Source organism: Engystomops pustulosus, chromosome 2 (assembly GCF_040894005.1).
Source record: "Engystomops pustulosus chromosome 2, aEngPut4.maternal, whole genome shotgun sequence".
NCBI lineage: Eukaryota > Metazoa > Chordata > Amphibia > Anura > Leptodactylidae > Engystomops > Engystomops pustulosus.
Window position 1 is genome coordinate 58,721,050 of NC_092412.1, and position 9,999 is coordinate 58,731,048.

Below are 9,999 nucleotides of genomic sequence, written 5' to 3' on the forward strand. Positions count from 1 at the left end.
ATGAGGTTACAGGAATTTATTCCCCCATAGGTAACTCCGCTATGCCAGGCAGTGTACAATTAGTAAACCCAGCTTAGCTAGTAGATAGGTAGGTACTTGCACTTATCTGGGCTTGCTGAGGGTTGTAACTTCCAACTGCCGGTATGTGACACGGGTGTAGAAGGTCCCTCTCTGAGCACTGTACGGAGGTCACACTCATGGATGAGGTCTTGTTTGTGCTTTCCTTGACTCATCCTCTTCAATCTCTAAGACTCTAGAACTCAGATTTAGAACTTTCTAGGCTCTGGACCAAGTGTGATGTCATAGAATCTTATGTGATGTCATAGAATCTTATGTGATGTGTGTAATGTCATGTGATGTGCATAATGTCATGCATATCATTATGGCTGCTACTGCTGTAGTTTAGTACCACAAATAAGAGGAAATAAAAAACAAAATGTAGAAAGCATAAAATAACACTTTATTAGATCAAGTAAAACAAATCAATTTACAAAGACAAAATACACTGAAAAGGTCCACCAATGGTCAAATAACTAAATATACATAACACATAGATCCCTGCAGCCTGTATAGAGGTATAGAAGGTCTAGTCCTCAGAGCAAGTCAAGGGATTTGCTTACAAACAAGTATTGCACATTACCCAGAGGAATAACAGAGGACAGGAGGACACCACCCGACACGTGCTGCTCCTTGCTTCGTCAGGCCCCTGACCCCTGTATATACCTGTGTATGTGTCCCTTGTCCTCTGTTATTCCTCTGGGTAATGTGCAATACCTGTATGTAAGCATATACCTTGACCTCGAGGACTAGACCTTCTACACCTCTATACAGGCTGCTGGGATCTATGTGTTATGTATATTTAGCTATGCTGACCATTGGTATTTTGTCTTTTAAAATGGATATGTTTTACATTGTGGGAACATTGTGTCCGGCATTACTTGTATCGGTGCTGTAGTATAGTCTAACATTAACAAGGATTGGCCCATGACTTATCACTTACCCACAGTATACAGGATAGGTGATAAATGTATATTATCAGGGAGACCTGATATTATTCTGTACCTCACAAAACCAAAAGTCTGATCAAATTCTTTCACTATAATGATACCAAAAGCCTGGAGATATTTGGGCGAGATTTAGCATAAAAGAGAAATGAAGTTTCATACCTACCTGAGGGGGGCCAGTAGTTTAGTGGGGTAAAACCTGGTGACAGTGTCCCTTTAAGCATAAAAAGCACAGTATAATAAAGGAAATAAAGTGAAATTTAAATATTATAGACCATTTATATGAAATTCATATAAAATCCTGGACCAAAGATATTAATCAGATAATGGAGTGAGGGAGTGATACATGTGTGATATATAGTTAGGTCATGTATAGTCACATGTAGAGTATGAGGAACAGAGATCACCAAATCATCTCACTAGTCATCCATGGACTGACGCGTAAATAACAAGTAGAGGTGAGTGGACCGGAACTTCAAGTTTGGGTCCAGGGTTCAGGTTCGTCCTGCACTATTGCTAGTGCTGGAATTAGCTGGATTGGATGCACAGCTGCTAATCCGGATACATATGTTAGAGTCACGCAGGACACACCGGGCCCTGGACCTGAATTTGAGTCCGCTCATCTCTAATAACAAGCCTTAAAATGTAAATAACATGTCCCCTCACACTACAGTGAGCCAGTTATCATCATAGAAATACATTTTAGAAAAACCCTCCGCCAGTCTGCCATCTCCACCAAGTGTTATAATTTCCTCTCAAAATGACTCAAAAGCGAGAAGATAACTAATGACGGACAGTGTGATAAGGACAGTATAAGGTATAAGGTTCAGTCTAGTCCATCTGTACACTGTCTATAGCTGCATTCACATGGATGTATGCTCGCCATGTATGTCTTTTTTTCCCCGTGTATGGAATGGTACGGTGCCTATTGTATAACTATTTACAGGACCTTTGGAAGGATTTCCTGACATTGGGATGTTGGGAGGAGGATATAGGACCTATAGAAGAAGTGTAAAGAAATATTAGAACGAGTACGCTCCCTCTAGTGATGCTCACAGGCTCTTAAAACTATATCTGCTCCACAGAGTCTATAGGACCCCCAAAATTTTGTTTGACTTAGGAGCTAATCAGTCTGATGCTCACTCCGCTCCTTGTCATGCTGAAATGGCAGATTTGCTCCACATGATCTGGTCCTGCCCAAATTTAAAGGGTTTCCGGAAGGCGTGGTAGATATAATAAATGATGTATATTCAGTACAGATTGTGCTTTCTCCCTTTGTTTTTGTATTGGATATGTGGAGGACTTACCGGCCACGGAGGCGAGGAAAATGGCAGTGACCCGTTTAATATACCGTATATACTCGAGTATAAGCCAACCCGAGTATAAGCCCCCTAATTTTACCACCAAAAACTGGGAAAACCTATTGACTCGAGTATAAGCCGAGGGTGGGAAATGCATTGGTCACAGAACCAGCCAAGTATATAGCCAGCCAGCCCCCATAATATACAGCTTGCCCCCAGTAGTATACAGCCTGCCCCAGCCTGCCGCCAGTAGTATACAGCCTGCCCCCAGTAGTATACAGCCACCACAGCCTGCCCCCAGTAGTATACAGCCACCCCAGCCTGCCACCAGTAGTATACAGCCACCCCAGCCTGCCCCCAGTAGTATACAGCCACCCCAGCCTGCCCCCCAGTAGTATACAGCATGCCCCCAGTAGTATACAGCGTGACCCCAGTAGTATACAGTCAGCCCAGAATTTAAAAAAAAACTTATTTACTCACCCTCCGGTGGCCCCAATGCGCAGCCCTGCTCCCCCGATGTCATCGCGGCTCCTCTTCTGGCTTCCCGACTCCTCTTCCTGCTTCCGCGCCGTCTTCTTTCTTCTTTAACATCGTGTTGTGCGCCGCCACTGTTCTCTCCCGTGCGGCGCCTAGTTTGACGTGCCGCTGCTGACGTCATACTAGGCGCCACACGGGAGAAGAATAATTTACATAGGATGCCTGGGCCGGCCTCTGTTGTATCGTGGGGTCCTCCACAATGTTGGCATTTTAAACCTGGGGTATATTAACAATTTTGTGAGCCCATGGACCTGATCTTTATTTTTATCTAGAATGAGGAACGCTGTGGATATATTGATCATTTTTGGATGTGATCTCTGTATTATCATATTGATTAGCATATTTTAATTTAGATTTTCTCAGTTTTTAGAGACCGAACAAACATTCATAAACACAAGAACCCCGAACCCAACAGAGATGACATCCAAAAATGATCAAGAATGGGGCCTTAATTTTAATATAGATTTCTGTGAAGTGGCCAACCCCTTTAATCATAATGTTATGTTTGACATGGATGTAGCTTCTATGATTCTAATTCCTTTTGAGGGTCACCACTGAATCCAATTATAGACCCCAGTAGTGACTACTACACCTAGCAAGTCAGTAACTGACCTCACCAATGATTTGCACCTCCTGTAGGTGGCACTATAGGAGAGTAACATTAGTCTGGTCATACTGCTCTCCCCTGTAGGTGGCGCTATAGGAGAGTGTCATTAGTCTGGTCATACTGTTCTCTCCTGTAGATGGCACTATAGGAGAGTAACATTAGTCTGGTCATACTGCTCTCCCCTTTAGATGGCGCTATAGGAGAGTGTCATTAGTCTGGTCATACTGCTCTCCCCTGTAGATGGCGCTATAGGAGAGTGACATTAGTCTGGTCATACTGCTCTCCCCTGTAGGTGGTGCTATAGGAGAGTGAGATTGGTCTGGTCATACTGCTCTCCTCTGTAGATGGCGCTATAGGAGAGTGAGATTGGTCTGGTCATACCGCTCACTCTCTCCTGCAGATTTATCTGTAGGAGAGTGACAAGGCCGCCATTAGGAATTTCATGGCCACGGACTGGCAAATTTTGTGGGCCTTCCCGCAGTGTTCTTAACCCAATTATGTTGGTACATTACAAAAACTAAGATAACTTCATAAATACTAGAACCAAAATAATGACCTAAACACATTAATATATCCCCAATTACTACAAAGATACAGGATTGCGGGGACTATCTTACCCCATTACCACCTGGCGGGCAAGCAGCCTCACATTACCAAGTAAAAACACCTTACTACGACATGTTGGGAAATTGTGGGTGGCCCCAGCTTTATTTGACACAATTTAACATTAATAACTTTAAAAACATTTTGACATTTGCCCTTTAAACCCAAATCTTTCTTTAGCCCTTCTTCTTAAGTGCAGCTTGCCCGAATGCCCAAGCTGCCCCTTCTTCCTGAGGGCAAGGTCCTGACCCGCCAGCTGTGACACCTGAAAAATAGAGAAGAAAACCCATTACCCAAATAACAGCAACATTTACATCATAGGAAGCCATTATCATTTTTGGGGAGTGGGAAGGGGGGGCAGGTCTGATGCTGCATGAAACATCTGACATAGTATAAGACACGTATACGTCTCTACATAGGTCTCCATCATAGGAGAAGATAACAGAGATTCCCAGCACAGAGGAGATGCTGCAGAATTGTGAGCTCATGGGTAATACCAGCACTTACTATAAATCTGCTGACCCACACATGACATCATTGATTAGAGAATTTCTCTGTCTTCTACCTGAGCCACCATGTCAGCTTCTTCCTACCACAACAGATTCAGCAACACATAAAATTTTAGGTTTTCTTATTTCATCATTAACTTCTCCATTCTCTTCCTTCCCATAAAATCCCCATTTTCCCCCACAATAGCCACTGTAGTAATAGCACCTCCATAATAGCCAATATAGTCACAGTGTCCCTCAAAGTAGCCAATAATAACAGGACCCTGAGTATCTAATATTGTCACAATGACCCCAGTAGACCACAGTCCACTTTAGCTCATAGTTCCCTTTGTAGACAATAATCACAGTGCCCCCCAGTAACCAATAGTCACACTTCTTTTTGTAACCAATTGTCCTAGGACTTACCAGTTTCCAATAGTAACAGTGCCATGCATAGTAGCTAGTAGTCACAGTGCTCCCCCTTCAGGGCCGATTCTAGCATACTTGCTGCCTGAGGCGAATATTAAAATGCCGCCCCCCCCCCCACCCGCTCCCTGTAAACCTGAAACTTTACTAACAATTAACAACCCTACAGACATCCTATAACTATAACTAATATAACTAATATAACTAGTATCCTATAACTAATATATCCCACCCTGTTATTATCTTACATGATTTTACATACAGTGCAACCCTGATCAAATATATAGCAACCCCTAATGAAGATATATATATATATATATATATATATATATATATATATATATATAATAAATGTATTTTTATATAGCCCTGCTCTCATATATTTATTCACCCCCCAATTAAATTATATACAGATCCCCTACAGCTTAAATAAAATCTTGCCACACATATACAGTCCCCTCCCAGCTTAGTAATATACTGTATCCCATATACAGCCCCAGCTTAGTAATATACTGTATCCCATATACAGCCCCAGCTTAGTAATATACTGTATCCCATATACAGCCCCAGCTTAGTAATATACTGTATCCCATATACAGCCCCAGCTTAGTAATATACTGTATCCCATATACAGCCCCAGCTTAGTAATATACTGTATCCCATATACAGCCCCAGCTTAGTAATATACTGTACCCCATATACAGCCCCCCAGCTTAGTAATATACTGTATCCCATATACAGCCCCCCAGTTTAGTAATATACTTTACCCGATATACAGCCCCCCCAGCTTAGTAATATACTGTATCCCATATACAGCCCCCCAGCTTAGTAATATACTGTACCCCATATACAACCCCCCCAGCTTAGTAATTTATGTATCCCATACACAGCCCCCCAGCTTAGTAATATACTGTACCCCATATACAACCCCCCAGCTTAGTAATATACTGTATCCCATATACATCCCCCCAGCTTAGTAATATACTGTATCCCATATACAGCCCCCAGCTTAGTAATATACTGTATCCCATATACAGCCCCCAGCTTAGTAATATACTGTATCCCATATACAGCCCCCAGCTTAGTAATATACTGTATCCCATATACAGCCCCCCAGCTTAGTAATATACTGTATCCCATATACAGCACCCCCCAGTATAAAATGAGTCTGGCCCCAAATAATATATACTGTATCCCCTACAGTATAAAATAATTATGGCCCCATATAATATATATAGCATTCCCCCCCCCAATATAAAATAATTATGGCCCCATATAATATATACAGCACCCCCCCCCTGGTATAAAGTAATTATAGCCCCATATAAAATATACAGAACCCCCCTAGTATAAAATAATTATAGCCCAAAATAAAATATATAGCATTCCATCATCCCCCCCCCAGTATAAAATAATTATGGCCCCATATGATATATATAGCGCCCCCCCCCCGCAGTATTAAACGTTTTCTAGTCCCATATCATACATACAGTCCCCCCCCCCCTCCCAGCATAACATGACACCTCCCCACGCACTTATTAGCCACATTAAATGACGTCATGACGCCTGTGTCACTGATTAGAACGGAGCGGCGCAGCTGCCAGAAAGGCGCTGTGTCGCTCCGCATATAAATTGTGCTCGTGTCTTAAAGAGAGAGGCACGATTTATTTAGCTGGTGGGCGATTCGGGCGTTAATGGATGCCCAAATCGCCCACTTTAGAGCGGCAAATTTCGCCGCCCTTTACAGGGACCCGCATTCTGCCACCTGAGGCGAGATGAAACCTTTGGTCACAGGGCCCTGGGTATCAATACTAACCTAATCATAGTAACCAATAGTTACTTTTCCACCTGTAGCCTATTGTCACAGGGCCCCCGGTTGCCAATAGTAAAAGTGCCCACTTAGCCTATATTCACAGGATCCCAAGTTACCAGCAATAATAGTGATCCCCTTAATAGACCCCCCTTAATAGTTATAAGGCCCATAAATAAATACTCGTCACCTGCTGTGCTGCTGTCCTCCCAAGTTTCAGTATTACCGAGGGGCCACTCAATAGAAAGGAGCAGTAGATTTAAATAGCAGTAGTATAAATCATAACCCACTATAGAAAAGTGTGAAACCCAAAAACTTATTTAAACAATAATTTAGCTAAACAAGAATTATTACAATTTACCAAGGAAAGTTTATATGTAAAAAAGAGAACCTGGGACAGGAAAGATCACTTGTATCTTGAGATCCGTCTCTTAATGATGTGTCTTGCTCCTTCTCTGTACCATGTGGATCAGGGAAACAATGGACAGAAAATTTCTACCTTTCTCCAGAATCCTGCAATAAACCTCGAACAACAGTAAAAGTTTAATTCAGTTGTAAAAATCAGCACAGAAACTTTTTTTTATTTTCAGTTACAATATTAGGTTAGTGTTACAAAATAGAAAACGTATATATTTTTGGAATAAACCATCAATAGTTAAAATGCAGAGACATAGAAGTACAACACAAAGACAAAACTCAGAACACAAACAGATGTCATTCGTTGATACGCATTTCTTTCAGGATAAAGTCGTCTCTCCGACACCCCTTTTCAAGAAGGGTCCCTTTATCATGGACTGTAGCCCGCGTACCACAGGTTGTCTTCACTACCATGAGTTAGACCAACCTTCATGTTCTTTCACTCACCCAGGAACTATTTACGGTAATAGTTCACAGGCGAAACCACTGTGTTCGTACCCTTATACACAAACATATCAATTCTTCCAACACAACATCACACATACATCATTCAGAGTACGACTCATGGGTAGGTTTCTCATACACTCCTCCCTTTGTGTCTGATCTCATAAGAATTCCCAGAGTCATGGGCCGTGTGGCACCTCGGACAAGCCATTTGGAAACCACCCGGTATTTACACTGAGATTAATTCTTGTTCTTGAGTTCAGAACACAAAAGAATTTGCATAACAGATAAAAACATAACTTACTGACATAACTACAGTTCACCCATGAGGTGCTAAAGCACAGATTCCACTCCAGGTCCAGGTTGAGGAAGATTTTCCTGCTAACCCCCCTTACAATAAGTAGTGGAGTCCAAACTGCCTCAGCATCACAGGGAGGCCCATTCTAATGAAGACAATGTCCTCCACCCGTTTCCATAACATTGAGGGGCCACTCAATGGAAAGAAGCAGTCGGGCCGAAGCCACAGACGGTTGTCTTCATCCTGTAATTTAGTCATCATAACAATTCTAATATCCCAATGTTTTCAAGTAGAATATTTACCTTTATATACAAGTGCTTTGGATTCTAAAACTTCTAGTTAATATGATAAATAGATAACGTATATACTTTGGGAACAAACCATCAAAAGTCATAATGCAGAGACATAGAAGTACAACACAAAGACAAAAATCAGAACACAAACAGATGTCATTCGTTGATACGCATTTCTTTCAGGATAAAGTCGTCTCTCCGACACCCCTTTTCAAGAAGGGTCCCTTTATCATGGACTGTAGCCCGCGTACCACAGGTTGTCTTCACTACCATGAGTTAGACAAACCTTCATGTTCTTTCACTCAAACCAGGAACTATTTACGGTAATAGTTCACAGGCGAAACCACTGTGTTCGTACCCTTATACACAAACAAATCAATTCTTCCAACACAACATCACACAAACATCATTCAGAGTACGACTCATGGGTAGGTTTCTCATACACTCCTCCCTTTGTGTCTGATCTCATAAGAATTCCCAGAGTCATGGGCCGTGTGGCACCTCGGACAAGCCATTTGGAATCCACCCGGTATTTACACTGAGATTAATTCTTGTTCTTGAGATCAGAACACAAAAGGATTTGCATAACAGATAAAAACATAACTTACTGACATAACTACAGTTCACCCATGAGGTGCTAAAGCACAGATTCCACTACAGGTCCAGGTTGAGGAAGATTTTCCTGCTAACCCCCCGTACAATAAGTAGTGGAGTCCAAACTGCCTCAGCATCACAGGGAGGCCCATTCTAATGAAGACAGTGTCCTCCACCCATTTCCATAACATTGAGGGGCCACTCAATGGAAAGGAGCAGTCGGGCCGAAGCCACAGACGGTTGTCTTCATCCTGTAATTTTGCTCTTATCATAGTTTTTCTTTTATCCCTATGCTTTCAGTAGCATATTTAAATGGAAAACTACAATTTGTTTTATGCATTATGAACCTAACATACCTTTAGAATGCTGTAGCTACACAGATGCAGAAACATATCTTGTTTAGTCCCTGAATTGAGTGGTTTTCCTTAAAAAACTGCATGTTATATAATAAAGGAGGCATTATAATAAATAATATGGGAGGTGAGCTGGACATTATATAACCTGGCTTTTAACCATAATTTAACTACATATTATATAATCCACGTGGGTTGTATATAATATAACTTGAGAGTAAAGCATTATATCAATATGGAAAGGGGCTGTATATAATATAAATTTAGGAGGAGGCTGTATATAATACAAATATAGGAGGGGGTGTATTTAAAAGAGAATGTTGTTTTTCAATTTTTCGCCTCGGGCAGCTAATACCCTAGAATTGTCCCTGGGTATAAGACATCCAGATCAAATTTAATAGTCCTGTCTGGACAGTTCAGGAAGTTCCATGTAATGTGTTTATGCACCGCAACCAGCAGCACCCAGCTTTCCCAAGGTCCTGAATTTTATAGTAGTTTGTTTTTTTAAAATCACTGGGATCAGGGGTTAAACAAGATATGATCCTGCATCAGTGTAGCTACAGCTTTCTCAAGGTATGTTTGCTTCATAATGCATAACAACAAATGGTAGATTTCCTTTAACCTTGGATGTCAAGGTTTTAGTGTTCAGAAACATACAGTAAATTGGTCATTTGTCTTATTTATAACATAAAAATATGTAGTTCTTATCACATATATGCTATCCCCACAATGTTCTCTAGTGACATGTTTACCCCTGTATAGTATAACCTTTCTCTTATAGCATTAATATAGACATTGGCTCTGTAGAGAATGTCTTGTAAGAT

The 9,999-nt window shown here is 41.4% G+C and overlaps 1 long non-coding RNA gene across 2 annotated transcripts; it reads right to left on the bottom strand.

The window, feature by feature from the left end:
- Positions 1-4,128: 4,128 nt before the first annotated feature.
- LOC140116511 (uncharacterized) lies at positions 4,129-8,194 on the bottom strand. 2 transcript variants are annotated; one of them, XR_011852784.1, is made up of 2 exons: positions 7,168-8,194; positions 4,129-4,317 (listed from the first exon to the last, which is right to left on the bottom strand). It is a non-coding gene; the product is annotated as an uncharacterized lncRNA (long non-coding RNA). The 2 variants fall into 2 exon arrangements; XR_011852783.1 differs by having other exon boundaries at positions 4,129-4,641.
- Between the last annotated feature and the right edge of the window lie 1,805 nt (positions 8,195-9,999).